The following is a 15,338-nucleotide window of genomic DNA, read 5'->3' on the forward strand; positions in this document are numbered from 1 at the left end:
TACTTTTTAATTTGCAAATAACTACACTAAGTGATTGACAATAAATACATTTTTGTCCACATTTTTTGTGCACTCAACCCTACGTTCACATTAGCAACTGACATTGTGACTGGTGATTGTACATCTTTTATACTTGTGCAACTTTTTTTTTTAGTGACAGTGGCAAGCGACAAAGTAACAGTGCAGCAGAGCCATCTGAACAGAGATCTTCCAGTGACTGTATATATAGGTGTTCGTCATAACAACGATTAAAAAGCGAAGCCAAAATGTCTCAAAATGCCTGGCTGCAGTACAATTTTTAACCCTGCCTATACCCATGTTGGTGAATGGGACAGATGGCAAACTTACGTTTTAAGTTACAGACCTTTCCAAAAGGGTTATTTACATTACATTACATTTATGATATATATATATATATATATATATACCGATCAGCCATAACATTAAAACCACTGACAGGTGAAGTGAATAACATTGATTATCTTGTTACAAGGGGTGTCAAGGTTTGGAAGATATGGTTACAAGGGGTGTCAAGATATTAGGCAGCAAGTGAACAGTAAGTGCTCAAAGTTGATTTGTTGGAAGCAGGAAAAATGGGCAAGCATAAGGATCTGAGCGACTTTGACAAGGGACAAATTGTGATGGCTGGACGACTGGGTCAGAGCATCTCCAAAACAGCAGGCCTTGTGGGGTGTTCCTGAGCTAGTTTTTCTTCATCATGTAATGACATTATATTTCTTAGTTTAGCAATGTTTCTGAGATTAAAAAAATGTAATCCTATTAATATTGCCTACATGAGCTTCTAATGAATGAGTGCACTCAATAACACATAAAGGTATTTCACTGCTGTATATGATGTAACTGATGTGAGGTATATGATGTATTATGCAAGGCCATCAAGAGTTACTACATAACAAGAAAACTTCCATAATCAGCAAGCAGTGGTAGCTCAGTGTATAAGATGTTGGACTAGCGATCAGAGGGTCATGAGTTCTAATTCCAGCACTACCAAGCTGCCACTGCTGGGCCCTTGAGCAAGGCCCTTAACTCTCCACTACTCTCATGTATAAATGGAGTAAGGGCAAATGCTGTAAATGTACTAGGGTTAATTATCATTCAATGAGAGTGTTGCCAGATTATGCCAGTTTGGGGAAAAAAAAAATGCTGTGTCCCGCCAGATCTCATAGCAAATAATTCAATTCCATCCAACTTTATTTGTATAGAGCTTTTAATAATGGGCATTGTCACAAAGCAGCTTTACAGTAATAAATACATTCAAATTAAATTATATCAAAATAAATTGTAAACATGTGAATTTATTCCTAATGAACAATTCAGTTCAATTCAATTCAATTTTATTTGTATAGCACTTTTAACAATGGACATCGTCACAAAGCAGCTTTACAGAAATAAATAGATTCAAAAAAATATATTGTAAATATGTGAATTCCTCACAAGGCAAAGCAAGGCAGAGGCAACGGTGGTGAGGAAAAACTCCCTGAGATGATATGAGGAAGAAACCTTGAAAGGAACCAGACTCAGAAGGAACCCACCCTCATGTGGGTGCTAACAGATAGTGCAATTATAAATCCCTTCTATAACTGTGTACTACATGGACAAATAGTGCAATTGTGCAACCAGTAAATTCATCACAGTTTTCACAAGAAGTCCGGTTTGTTGAACCTATCCACTGGACCAGACACAGTCTCAAAATGTTGGAACCTAAGCGACGACTCAGTGCAGCTAGCAGACAGTTGGTTTAGCCTGCTTGTCGGCTCCCTGGCCTTGGCTCTGGATTTTTACTGATTAACTAGGCTATGCTGCAAGTAGTGAGAGTAGCACCTTCCCGAGTGGCTACCGTCCTGCCCTGACAGGCCAGCCTTGCCCTCAAAACTACTCCAATTATCTATAAAGCCCATATTGTTTTGGGAGCACCACCTGGACATCCAGTAGTTCAGCGACCATCACATGCTGTAAGCTACATCACCATACTGCATTGGAATGGGGCCAGAGCATACTACAGCAATCTGAATAATCTAATGAAATCTAATAGATTCACATAAAATGGCAAACTGTAAGTGCAGGCAGTGTGTCTATGACGTACAGAACCATTTCTATTGTAAGCTATATTTCAAAGATCGGAAGAAAGGGGGGTTATGGAGTGCTTAATGTCTGTACATCAGAAAGATGTATAAAATACTTGTTTCTCTATGGAAAGGCTGAGAAAAAGAAGAAACATGTCTCACTTTTTTAGTGTCCAAATTTTGGGGGGCTAGGTTCAGATCTTCTGTGTGGTTTTTGAAATGTAGTTGGGCAGGAAATTTTGCTGAAACTTGTCAACCATTGTTAGTTGAAGGTACATCTAAAAATGCTTAAAATGAGCTGCTAGACTGTAAACTGGATGACTGTATGTTGTCAACTCTCAACTGCCTATTACGGGGTTACTCCAAAAATTCACTAGATCGCAGCCTATAGCATAACTGTGTGATAGCCTCTTGACTTAATGTCATTTGTCAGTAAGTAAGTCAGCCTGCCCCACTAAAATCTATGGTCAGGATCCACTGCTGACTTGTAGCTAGCTGCCTCTGGATGGAGTAGAAATATTTCTGTCTTGTCAGAACTGAGAGGCATTCACTTTCTTATTTTCTGTACACATTCCTCAACAGAGTCCTAAAAAAGCTGGTGTCTGTCATCTGGCTTTGCTGTGTGTCATTGGCATAGCAGTGGAAGCTTATACCATATTTATGAATAATTTATGAATAATTCTTTGGTGCCATTGTATGAAGCTCAGAGCTACTGCACACAGTATCACATGGACCTGGCCAGCTCAAGAAGCTCAGCAGAAAACTCAGTTATACTGCAAACGATCTTAGGGTTGTCTGGGTATACTTGTATTGGACTGTTCAGAGAGCCCTGGAAGTTGTCTGACCAGACCAACATGTCCACCATTACATGGATGCCTGGAAAACCTGATAATGCCCTAGGAAATGAGAACCGTGGTTATTTATATAATGATCAGACTGCTGATGCGTAGTGCCTTTATTCTGTCACACAAGTGAGCTAAAGTTGTATTCAGTGTCATATTTATACAACAATTTTTGTGTCTGTTAATTTTCATGTTTATATGTACAACTATATATGTTTTTGCACCCAAGAGAACAACAGACCATTAAAGTGAAAGTCTGGTCCAATCAGCATGTGAATGATCCTGTGGTAAAGGAGGCCATCTTGGAGAAGGTGGAAGTGGGGGCATTGTTGACCGCCGGTTTGTGAATGGAGGGCGGAGCCGGAGGAGGTGAGTGGTAAGGAATGCACACCTGCGGGGAATTCTACTAACAAAGTGTTTTGTGTTGCATTGAGCTGGGGCAAGGATAAAAAGGAGAGAGATGAGCGCCTTGAGAGACAGAGAACTATCCAGCACAGAGCCGTGTGTGTGCGTGTGTTTGTGTGGAAATAAAATTGCTGAAAGCGAAAGTGAAATTGGAGAATAAAACCCCTCTGAGCTGTTTCCAAACCTGCCTCCTGCTTCCTCATATCTGCCCAAACCCATGAGGTTTGCTACACTGGTGCCAAAACCAAGGAAGTTGAGGAAGATGCAGTCATGGAGTCCTCACCACTGGCCAACATCATCTCGTCCCATGCCAACCTCCACCAGACCCAGCATCAGGCCCTCCTCCAGCTGCGCCGAGACCAGGAGCAGCGAATCAAAGAACTGCTTGACGCCCAGGCAGCAGATCCGCAGGTGCTCCAGGGCCTGGTCCAGCAGGATCCGGCGGCTGCCATGGCCACGCCCCACGTCACCCTCAGCAAGATGGGACCGCAGGATGATCCGGAAGCATTTCTGGAGCTGGGCTGGTGGGCTGCCCGCCTGTTGCCGCTCCTGACGGGTGAAGCTCAACTCATGGCCCTGCAGCTGCCAGTCGCCAACATGCTGGACTACCCGGACCTAAAACGGGCGGTTTTGCAACGGGTCGCCCACACCCCAAACAGCACCGTAGCGGCTTCCGAACACCGACCTTCCGTTAGCTCGGCCGCCCATTTGCATTTGCCCAGAAGCTCCAGGACACCTGCTGGAAGTGGCTTCTGGCTGAGGGATGCGGCGCCAAGGATGTGATTGATCTCATGGTACTGGAGTAGTTTGTCACCTAAATTCCAGAATGGATGGCGGCGTGGGTCGAGTGCCACTGACCAGCTTCATTCAGTGAGGCAATCCAGCTTGGAGAGGACCACGTGGCGGCGTATCCGGGGGCAGGCAAGTCCCTCCCTTTCCGCTCTCTCTCTCTCTCTCTCTCTCTCTCTCTCTCTCTCGCTCTTGTGTCTCTCCCCCTCCTCCTCACCCTTTCCCTGTGCCTGCTCCATGGAAACAGGGAGCAGTTCCCCAAAAACAGTTCCCTGAGCCCATGTTTTCTCTCCCCCCTCCTCTCCCCTGTATCTGTCTCCTCTCTCCCCCAGGTGGATGAATTCAGGTGCGCAGGTGTGGGAGTAAGGCCTGGGCCGGTGTGCTGGCACTGCGGGGAGCCAAGGCATTCCCAGGACCACTGCCACATGATGGACGTGGGGGCTTTGGTCTGGTTCCCTGACGCGCCGCAGGCCGCCCCTGATCGAGCCGGGGCATAACGCGAGTGTTCAAGAGGGTACATACCACGCATTGGTGGATTCGGGCTGTAACCAGACCTCAATCCACCAATGCTTGGTTCTAGGTGAGTTATTTTGGAAAAGCACATTTGGTAATGGTGAGGTGTGTGCACAGAAATGTTCATGAATATCTGCTAGTGCCAGTCATTATTCACTATATATTTGATATAGAGTAAAGGTGTGGGATGTACTCAGCACTGGCTGGGGAGGCGGTGCTGGGGCCGTCGATGTCAGCTCCACATCAGGGGGACATCGAGAGCAGGGGGAGCTCTGCTCCTCCTCTCTTGGCGGGGATTCCCTTCGGGGATCTCCCCTTGGAGCAGTTGCGTGATGAGAGCCTCATCATGCCTTTGACCAAGTGAGGGTAATTGATGGTCAGTGAATTCAGCTTAATACTGCGCTCTCCCACCTCTATTTTTCGATTAAGGATAGGTTATATCGAGTGACACAGGACACTTAATCACAAGAGGAGATGACCCAGTTGTTGGTTCCGAAGAGCCGTTGGGAATTATTATTCCAGGCGGCTCACTGTAATCCGATGGTGGGGCACTTAGGACAGGATAAAACACTGGATTGTCTCATGGCCCGCTTCTATTGGCTGGGCATTTGTGGTGATGTTCGTAGGTGGTGCACGGTATGTCGGGAATATCAGCTGGTGAATCCGCCAGCCACCCCAAAAGCGCCCTTGCGCCCATTCCCATTAATTGAGGTCCGCTTCGAAAGAATTGGCATGGTCCTGCATGAGGGCATGCTTTGTATTGGTTCTAGTGGACTATGCAACGTGATATCTGGAAGCAGTGCCTCTGCGCAACATCTCCACACATAATGCATCCAGACTCTAGAGAGGGTTAGTGAGAGTGAGAGCAGCGTAGCTTCTGTAGAGGAAAGTCTGGATGTCTTAGGCGGAGTTAGCAATTCCCCAATGCCAGCATTAGAGACCTCAAAGCGGGGCGAATGGGTGACGACTCGGCGGCATAATCCAAAGCCAAAGCTAACGCTAAGGCTCGCCCATGGGAGCACCACTCCTCTCTGCTTCACGTGTCCAAAAGGTTTGCTCTCCTCAGTGAAGCACCTGCTGAGAAACCTGAAAGAGCTCTGGTTATAGGAGACTCTATCTTGCGGCATGTGAAATTAGCTAGGCCTTTAGGGGCACCAGCAGCTTTAGTTAGGTGTATACCGGGAGCCAGGGTAATCTTAGGGTAGCAGGTAATCTTAGGGTCTTAAGCAAGCACATGTTCTCAAAGATAGTTATTCATGTAGGTGCTAATGATATACGCCTTCATCAGTAAGAGGCTACTAAGAGTAACATTGTAGAGGTGTGTAAATTAGCGAAGGTGATGTCCAATGCTGTAGTATGCTCTGGCCCCATCCCAATGTGGCGTGGCGATGTAGCTTACAGCAGGTTATGGTCGCTGAACTGCTGGATGTCCAGGTGGTGCTCCGAAAACAATGTGGGCTTTATAGATAATTGGACTATCTTTGAGGGCAAGGCTGGCCTTTAGGGTTAATCGGTGACAATCCAGGGCCAAGGCCAGGGAGCAGACAAGCTGGCTAAATCGACTGTCTGCTAGCTGCACTGAGTCGTCACTTAGGTTCCACAGTATTGAGACTGTGTCTGTTCCCCGAGCTAAACAAAAATGTAGAAATACTCAGACAGTTTGTTTTAGTAACCTAATTAACATAAAATTAAATCAAACCGAATGTACAGCCAGCACCGTTGATCTGAAGCTAGGACTGTTGAATATTAGATCTCTTACGTCTAAAGCGCTTATTGTTAATGAAACTACCACTGATCAGGAGTTTGATGTACTGTGTTTAACAGAAACGTGGATTAAACCAAACGAGTTTGTAGCATTAAATGAAGTTTGTCCTCCCAGATACAGTTACATAGATCAGCCCCGTCTAACTGGCAGAGGAGGAGACGTCACAGTCATTTGTAATGATAATCTAAGTGGCACACAAAAACCTAGTCATACATTCAACGCGTTTGAAGTTCTTTATACTAACATAACATACATAGCCACAAAAATAAGTCTACACAGGTGATTGCAGTAATTATTATTTACAGACCCCCAGGGCCATATTCTAAACTCCTTTGTGAATTTGTGGATTTCATCTCTAACCTGGTCGCTTCCTTAGACAAAACATTAATTGTTGCAGACTTTAATATTCATTGTGATAATCCAGAAGACCCTCAAAGAACAGCAGTTGTGTCCATTCTAGATTCAGTGGGGGTTAATCAGAATGTAATAGGACCTACTCATAGTGGTGGTCACACTCTTGATCTAATGCTAACATTCGGATTAAATGTAGAAAATATAGTCTCATTTCCACAGTCTGAAGCTATCTCAGATCATTACCTCATCTCATTTAAAATGTGTCTTAATCATAATATATGCACCTTGCCATGTCACCGTGTCAAACGTACTTTCACGTCAAAAACTGCACAGAGTTTTATCAGTAATCTTCCAGATTTATCAACCATGATTGGATCACCGTCTGATCCCGAAGAACTTGACCAGGTAACTGAATGCTTAGAATCAACATTCTGCAATTCGCTAGATGAGGTAGCTCCACTTAAAAGAAAAATAATTAGGGAGAAAAAGCTAGCACCCTGGTATAGCGATCACACACGAACTTTAAAAAAGACCACTTGAAAACTAGAACGTAAATGGCTCTCCACCCTAATTGAAGATAACAAAAATAATCCTAGATTCTTATTTAATACTGTAGCAAAATTAACTAGGAATAAGACCACAACAGAAACATGCACACAATCATTAGATAGCGACGATGACTTCATGAAGTTTTTCAATGGTAAAATTGAAAATATCAGGCAAAAAATTCAGACTATTAAGTTAAAACCGGACAGTTTTATAACTAACCCTGTAGATAATAATATAATAATATCAGATCAACAATTACAATGTTTTACTCCCCTTCAAGAGACCGAACTAATTTCACTAATTTCATCATCCAAATCATCAACCTGTATACTAGATCCTTTACCTACTTGCTTCTTCAAACAGATAATTCCTGAAACAATCAAACCTCTTTTTAAGATAATCAATTCTTACCTTAGCATTGGCTATGTAACTAAATCTTTTAAACTAGCAGTTATCAAGCTCTTGATTAAAAAACCTGACCGTGACCCCTGTCAGCTGTCCAACTATAGACCAATATCAAACCTCCCTTTATCCAAGATCCTAGAAAAGGCATAGCACAAGCAGCTATGCACAGCAGCTATGCTCATACTTACATAGGAATAACATTCATGAAATGTATCAGTCAGGATTTAGGCCTCATCATAGCACAGAGACAGCGCTGGTTAAAGTGGTAAATGACTTACTACTGGCTTCTGATCAGGGTTGTGTCTCCTTGCTTGTGCTGCTTGACCTTAGTGCAGCTTTTGATACCATTGATCATGCTATTATTTTCGATAGACAAGAAAATGTAGTAGGCATTAAGGGAACAGCCCTTTCCTGGCTCAGGTCTTATTTGACTGATCGTTATCAGTCTGTAGACGTAAATGGTGTCTTCTCTTCGCATACTAAGGTAAAGTTTGGTGTCCCGCAAGGCTCTGTTTTAGGCCCAATGCTCTTTTCTTTATATATGCTACCTCTGGGCCAAATTATTCGTAAACATGGTATTAGCTTCCACTGTTACGCTGATGACACACAGTTGTATGTGTCAGCAAAGCCAGATGACAGACACCAGCTTAATAAAGTTGAGGAATGTGTAAAAGACATTAGAAACTGGATGCTTATTAACTTTCTGTTACTTAATTCTGACAAGACAGAAGTACTTATACAAGGACCACATGCGGCTAGAAGTAAGCTTTCTGATTACATAACTCTGGATGGCCTTTCTGTTTCACCATGTGCAGCAGTAAAAGACCTTGGTGTGATTATCGACTCTAGTCTTTCTTTTGAAGCTCATGTAGATAATATCACTAGGATCGCTTTCTTTCATCTCAGAAATATTGCTAAGATAAGAAATATGTCACTACATGATGCAGAAAAATTAGTTCATGCATTTGTTACCTCTAGATTGGATTATTGTAATGCCTTACTGTCTGGATGTTCCAGTAGATGCATAAACAAGCTCCAGTTAGTCCAGAATGCAGTAGCGAGAGTCCTTACTAGAACTAGAAGATATGGCCACATCACCCCTATCTTATTCACACTGCATTGGCTCCCAATCAAGTTTTGTATTGATTATAAAATACTACTATTGACCTATAAAGCACTAAATGGTTTCGCGCCACAGTACCTGAGTCAACTTTTGGTCTTTTATGATCCGCCACGCCTACTTAGATCAAAAGATGCAGGCTATTTGTTGGTACCTCGAATAGAGAGGGCTACATCTGGGGGTAGAGCTTTCTCTTACAAAGCCCCATAGTTATGGAACAGCCTTCCATTTAGTGTTTGGGGCTCAGACACAGTCTCAGTGTTTAGGTCTAGACTGAAAACATATTTGTTTAGTCAAGCCTTTTTGAATAGTTTTTCTATAGGAGCTGGTCTGGCGGGTTCACAGGCATAGAGTGTTGTGGTGAACTGGGATGTTTGGATGCTGTGGCCCCCCCACTCTCACACGTTCACTCAGGTTTGTTGACAGTGGAGTGGCTGGAGCTTTATGTCCCAGGGTGCCCTCATGTCTGTGTTACCTTCTAGCTCTCCCTTTTAGTTATGCTGTCATAGCTAGTCTTGCCGGAGTCCCTGCTTGCACTCTGCACGCAAAAGTACATTGTCCTTAAGCATTACGTGACAAAAGCTTACCTAACAATCTCTCCCTCTCTCTCCATCTCTCTCTCTCACTCTCTGTTGAGCTACACATGCTACTTCTGAGATGCCAGTGATCCTGACCCCTTCTGCTCCCCGGACCTGCCTGACCCATCCTGATGCCCTACTTCTGGTTGGAGTTCACATCGGTTGAGTTCGGTCGCTGCTGCTGGGGCCCCATATGGACGGCCTGAAGAACTGTTTGGATTGCTGGGGATGGTGCCACCTGGGGGCTGTGGAGATGGCTTGGGGATCACATATGGGGAGCTGTACTGTAATGGCGTCGGACTGCGATTGCTGTGGCGGCTTTGGGGCTGCAGTTGCCACGAGCAGCTTCGTACACAGGACTCCATCAGTGGACGGTGGATAGATTTTAACCAACCGGACTTCTTGCAAAAACTGTGATGAATTTACTGGTTGCACATTTGCACTATTTGTCCATATAGCACACAATAATAGAAGGGATTTATTTATAATTGCACTATCCGTTGCACCCAGATGAGGATGGGTTCCCTTTAGAGCCTTTTTCCTCTCAAGGTTTCTTCCTCATATTGTCTCAGGGAGTTTTTCCTTGCCACCATCACCTCTGGCTTCTCATTAGGGATAAATTCACATATTTACAATATATTTTTTGAATCCATTTATTTCTGTAAAGCTGCTTTGTGACAATGTCCATTGTTAAAAGCGCTATACAAATAAAATTGAATTGAATTGAATTAATGTTGCAGAGGTACTCTTCCGTGTTATCTCCCAATTCAGGATCCCAAAAGAGATCCTAACTGATCAGGGTGTGTTGTTTATGTCACGAGCACTCCGCGAGCTCTACGAATTGTTAGTTGATTAAATCGATTCGCGCTAGCGTTTATCATCCACAGACTGATGGACTGGTGGAACGATTCATTCAAACATCGAAAAACATGATTCATAAGTTCGTTCACGATGATGCATGGAATTGGGATAAGTGGCTAAAGCCCCTGTTATTTGCAGTGCGAGAGGTCCCACAAGCCTCCACAGGGTTTTCCTCATTTGAGTTATTGTATGGGTGGAAGTCTTGTCGCATGTTCGACGTCATTCGGGAAAACTGGGAGGAAGGACCTTCCCACAGTAAAAACGAAATTTGGTATTCTTGACCTGAGAGTAAAACTCCACACTTAAAGCCACATAACCCAGGAGAATTTGCTACTCAGCTATGGGAGTTTGCACTGGGAGTTAATGTGCTTGTGTTACTTCCCACGTGGAGCTTGAAATTACTCGCCAAGTGGCAAGGGCCCTTTGAAGTTATACGACGGGTTGGGGACATCGATTATGAGGTAAGGCGAGCGGATAGAGGTGGGGCGGGGCAGGTATACCACCTTAACCTCACACACAACCATGGAGGGAGGAGGTTCCCGTGGCTTTGGCGACGGTTGTTCCAGAGAGGGAGGAGCTAGAACCGGAGGTAAATCTAAAAACACCAGCTCAATCCACCCTGGTCCCTTATGGAGACCACCTCTCTCCGTCCCAAATCACGAAAGTGGCTAAATTGCAAGCGAAGTTTTCCAAAGTGTTCTCGCCTCATTGATCTCATAGAGCACCATATAGAGACAACCCCAGGTGTGGTAGTATGCACTGACCCCTATCATCTGCCTGAACACAAGAAAAATGTAGTTCGGGATGAACTCGAGGCTATGCTCAACATGGGAGTAATCAAGGAGTCCCACAGTGACTGGAGCAGCTCAGTGGTTTTGGTGCCCAAGGCTGATGGGACCATCCAAATCAACTCTGTGTCTAAGTTTGATGCATACCCAATGCCTCGCATTGACAAGCTGCTCGATCAGTTTATATAGATTTGTATATAGAATATTCTCTTGATTATTGGAGGCTGGTCTAGAAGAGAGACTTTTTAAGGTTAAGGTTATTCAGATACTTTAGACCTACACTAAAACCAAATTACGAATCTCTCATCACTGGATAAAGAGTGCACTACATAGGGTGTACACATTATCATTTCACGCCTTACGTAGTGCATTTAACCAGGTAAGAGGAAATCCATTTGGATTGCTCCCCCTGTTGAGTAGCTGTCAGTTTAACTTTTAAATACCAAGTTTTAAAGAGTTATAAATCCTCAAATAAAGACACAATTCTGAAATTTTTATGTCAATCAGATATAACTAGCTGTAAACACTGTCAGAAATCTTTTCATATTTTCATGACTAGCCTACGCTGCATTTGTGGTTCCTTGTAAGTGGTAATGTGCAAGTTGTAATAACGTCATTTCCCACCTCGGATGCCTCCATTAAAGTATGTCTTTTGTTTGCTGTTAGAGCATGTAAAGCTCATAAAAAGCTACTTTAACCACACTTTTACAGTTACAGGCCTGAGTGGTTACTGGTTTCATCTGTCATGTTTGAGCTGATACAGTGCTGGACTACAACACCCATAAGCCGCTGCTGGACCACGAGAACCTGTATCACATTGTTGGCTAATTAGCATGGGTATTAAAGTCGTGCATTGTATAGCACTCCTTGTCAGTCTTTAGTCATTGTCTCTCTGTGTACCATGTTCATGTTGTTGTCTAGCCTACTTGTTTCTTGTTCATGTTTCCTAGTTTTCATGTTTCACTTTCTGTCCCTGTAAATAAATGTTTACCTGCACTTGCATCCACCTCCTCTACCATTTCCTGACAAGGGGGCATTTTCAGTGGTTTTTACCAGTAGTAGGTGCCGAATTGCAAGATGCAACTTTACCTCGAATGCAGCATTAATCAGATTTAAAAAAAACCTTTAGAACCTTTAGTGCAGCTTCTTCATCATTTTCTGGAAGTTGGAGTAACTGTTGCAATCACCTGGACTGGAGTGTAAGGGCAGGGTGGCAAATGCCTTTCCTAACAAATTTCTACTATTCACAAAACTGTTATTTAAAAAATTATTAAACAAAGTGGCTATTTATTTATTGGTTCATTCATCGTATAATATTGTAAGATGCCAACGGAATTTTATGAACACAATTTTAGAAGTTTTGGGCTTGACAGAAGTAACAGTAGTGTTCTTATATTGCTAATCAAAACTAAAATAAGGGGGTAACACATTCTTATGATTATGTTTGCACTTGTGAATATGACATTTAACTAGCAGAAAATATAAAATGTATTATATTGTATACACTGACTTCTTGTGTTCTTCTTGTGCTTGGTCATGGTCACGGGAATCCAAGTGATAAACATGGCCAAATGGCTTTTACATACTTTAAGAACTGTGGTGTTGAAAACATCCTGCTTCCTTGTTACCTTTCAGCCTCTTAAATTCCCTTTTCACCTGTGAGGATAGAAGAGATGAGTTATTGCCAAGTCCATATATCTTATGGCACCAGTGCTTACTAAGAAGGTGTGGGAAGAAGGGTTAATTTGGCTACTAATGCAGGCAGTTGTGTAGATAGCAGTGAGCTAGGCTAGCCAATGGGTGTTATGGGAGTTTCATGTGCAGGTTCTAGCACTGATGGGAAAGCATCAGCAATGTAGACTTTCCAGTGGGTGGGAGGTCCTTCCTCACCTCGACCCCTGCCCCTTCATCTGCCTTACGTTATCTTTCTCATGATGGAGATAATCATGCAGTGGACCATACACTGTGCTACTTCTTATCGAAGTTTAATTCCATGATTGAGATGAAATCATTAACTTTGCTTTGGGCCATTTAGCATTTAGAGGTTCAGATGCGTGTGTGTGTGATGCCCTGTGATGGATTGGTATCCCATCCTTGATGTCCGTATGTAAGATTTGGCATCCTCAACCAGTCACCTGACTCTGAAGGTCTGGCCCGTCAGAATAAATTGCCAACCAAGGACTGTGATCTCTGCATAAAATGTTTGGTGTTTCACAAGACTTCACAAGGTTTCACAAGGTTTTCCTGGGCCACTGCTTTTTTTCCCCTTTATATGCTACCCTTGGGTATAATTGTTAGTAAATACAGTATTAGCTTCCATGACTATGCTGATGACACACTGGTATATGTTTCAGCAAAACTAGATGACAGATACCAACTTAATAAAGCTGAGGAATGTGTAAAGCTGAGTAATTTCCCTCAACTTAATCCACACAAGATAGAAGTACTTCTACTAGGACCACAGGCAGCTAAAACAAGCTTTCTGATATGAAGTAACTCGTGATGATCTGTCTTTCAGTTTCAATTATGGCAGTATCATGTGTAGCAGTACAAGGAAAAAAAAAATAACCAATTAAGCAATAAAATACAAATGTTTTGAATGTTTTGTCAAGATTAATAAAATGCAAAAACAAAGTTTACACAAATCATTTGGACTATTTAATGGCTCTGGCTTAGTGCATTCATGGGCCTTGAACGTACTTGAATAAGTGAATCTATTGCCACAATGTGCTCAGTGATATGGCTTCTCTCCTGTATGAATGCGGTAATGTTTTTGGAGATTACTCCTTTGACAAAAACTTTTTCCACACTGCGAGCAATAATATGGCCTCTCTCCTGTGTGAAGGCGCTGGTGTTGTTGGAGATTACTCTTGGCTGTAAAACTTTTTCCCCACTCTGTGAGTAGGGATACGGCTTCTCTCCTGTGTGAATGAGCTGGTCTCGATGGAGATGACCCTGCTGATTAAAAGTCTTCTCACACTGTGAACAGTGATACGGCTTCTCGCCTGTGTGAATATGGGGGTGGTGTTGGAGAGCACTCTGTTGAGTAAAACTCTTCTGACACTTCAAGCACTTATATGGCTTCTCTCCGGTGTGAAGATGTTGTTGGAGATGACTGTTGACTGAAATTCTTCCCACACTGTGACCAGTGATACGGCTTCTCTCCCATGTGAATCAGCTGGTGTTGTCGGAGAATACTCTGTCGACTGAAATTCTTCCCACACTGTAAGCAGTGATGGGGCTTCTCTCCTGTGTGAATGAGCTGATGTTATTGGAGATCACCCCATAGAGTAAAATTCTTACCACACTGTGAGCAGTGATGCAGCTTCTCTCCAGCGGGAATGCACTGATGTTGCTGGAGTGAACTTAGTTCTGTAAAACTCTTCCCGTAATCTGAGCAGTGGTGAAATTCCACCTGCATCTTTTATTTAAGCTCTTGTGATTTCTGTAGTCTCAAATACTCCTCATAGTGGCATCTCTGGATATGTTTGTAGAGATCAACTTGAGTTGTACAGGATAGTGGACACAATGAGCAGGAGAAGATTTCAAATATAATTTCTGGAGTAAACAGACAAAAACATTGTTATAATTATTGTTGGTATTATACTACTTCTACTACTACTATAATAATAATAATAATAATAATTATTATTATTATTATTATTATTATTATTACAGCCACAAGTGGCGATCTGCGGGGTCCAAGCACTCTTCACAAATAGTGGATGGATTGATAATGTCAAGGAAAATAGTAGCAAGTTATAAAATACCTGTGAGTGACGGCTCCAGGCCCATTTGAATTAAATACAAACTGTTACATATGTATGTGACCGTGCACTGCATAAGAGATGACACTGACACGAGCATTTTCTTCTGTGCTGCCTTTACTGCTTGACTCTCACAGCATACACAGATTACACTGAGCTCACAGCACATGTGCATCACATCGCAGGACCAGTACGGAACACTGTGAGGGATATAAAGCATTCAACACATAGAATTCAATACATAGCACAAACTCTACTGTATGGAAAATCCATACATAGAAATGGCAGCAGTGTCAGCGCAGTGGGAATTCTGGCTCTGACAGTTCCTCAACCTCAGCTACATCACTTCATAATTGGTCTTAACTAAAGCCTGATTTTTAACCTTGCTCATGCAGTTATTATTTTGTCTGTGTCTGATACACCCTATTTTCTAACAAATTATGTTGGTTCTGTTTCTCAAAATATAAACATACTAGTAGTCTAATTTAAACGACCACAACCCAAACCATGCAGTTACT

The sequence above is a fragment of the Pangasianodon hypophthalmus genome, chromosome 12, assembly GCF_027358585.1.
Source record: "Pangasianodon hypophthalmus isolate fPanHyp1 chromosome 12, fPanHyp1.pri, whole genome shotgun sequence".
Taxonomy (NCBI): domain Eukaryota; kingdom Metazoa; phylum Chordata; class Actinopteri; order Siluriformes; family Pangasiidae; genus Pangasianodon; species Pangasianodon hypophthalmus.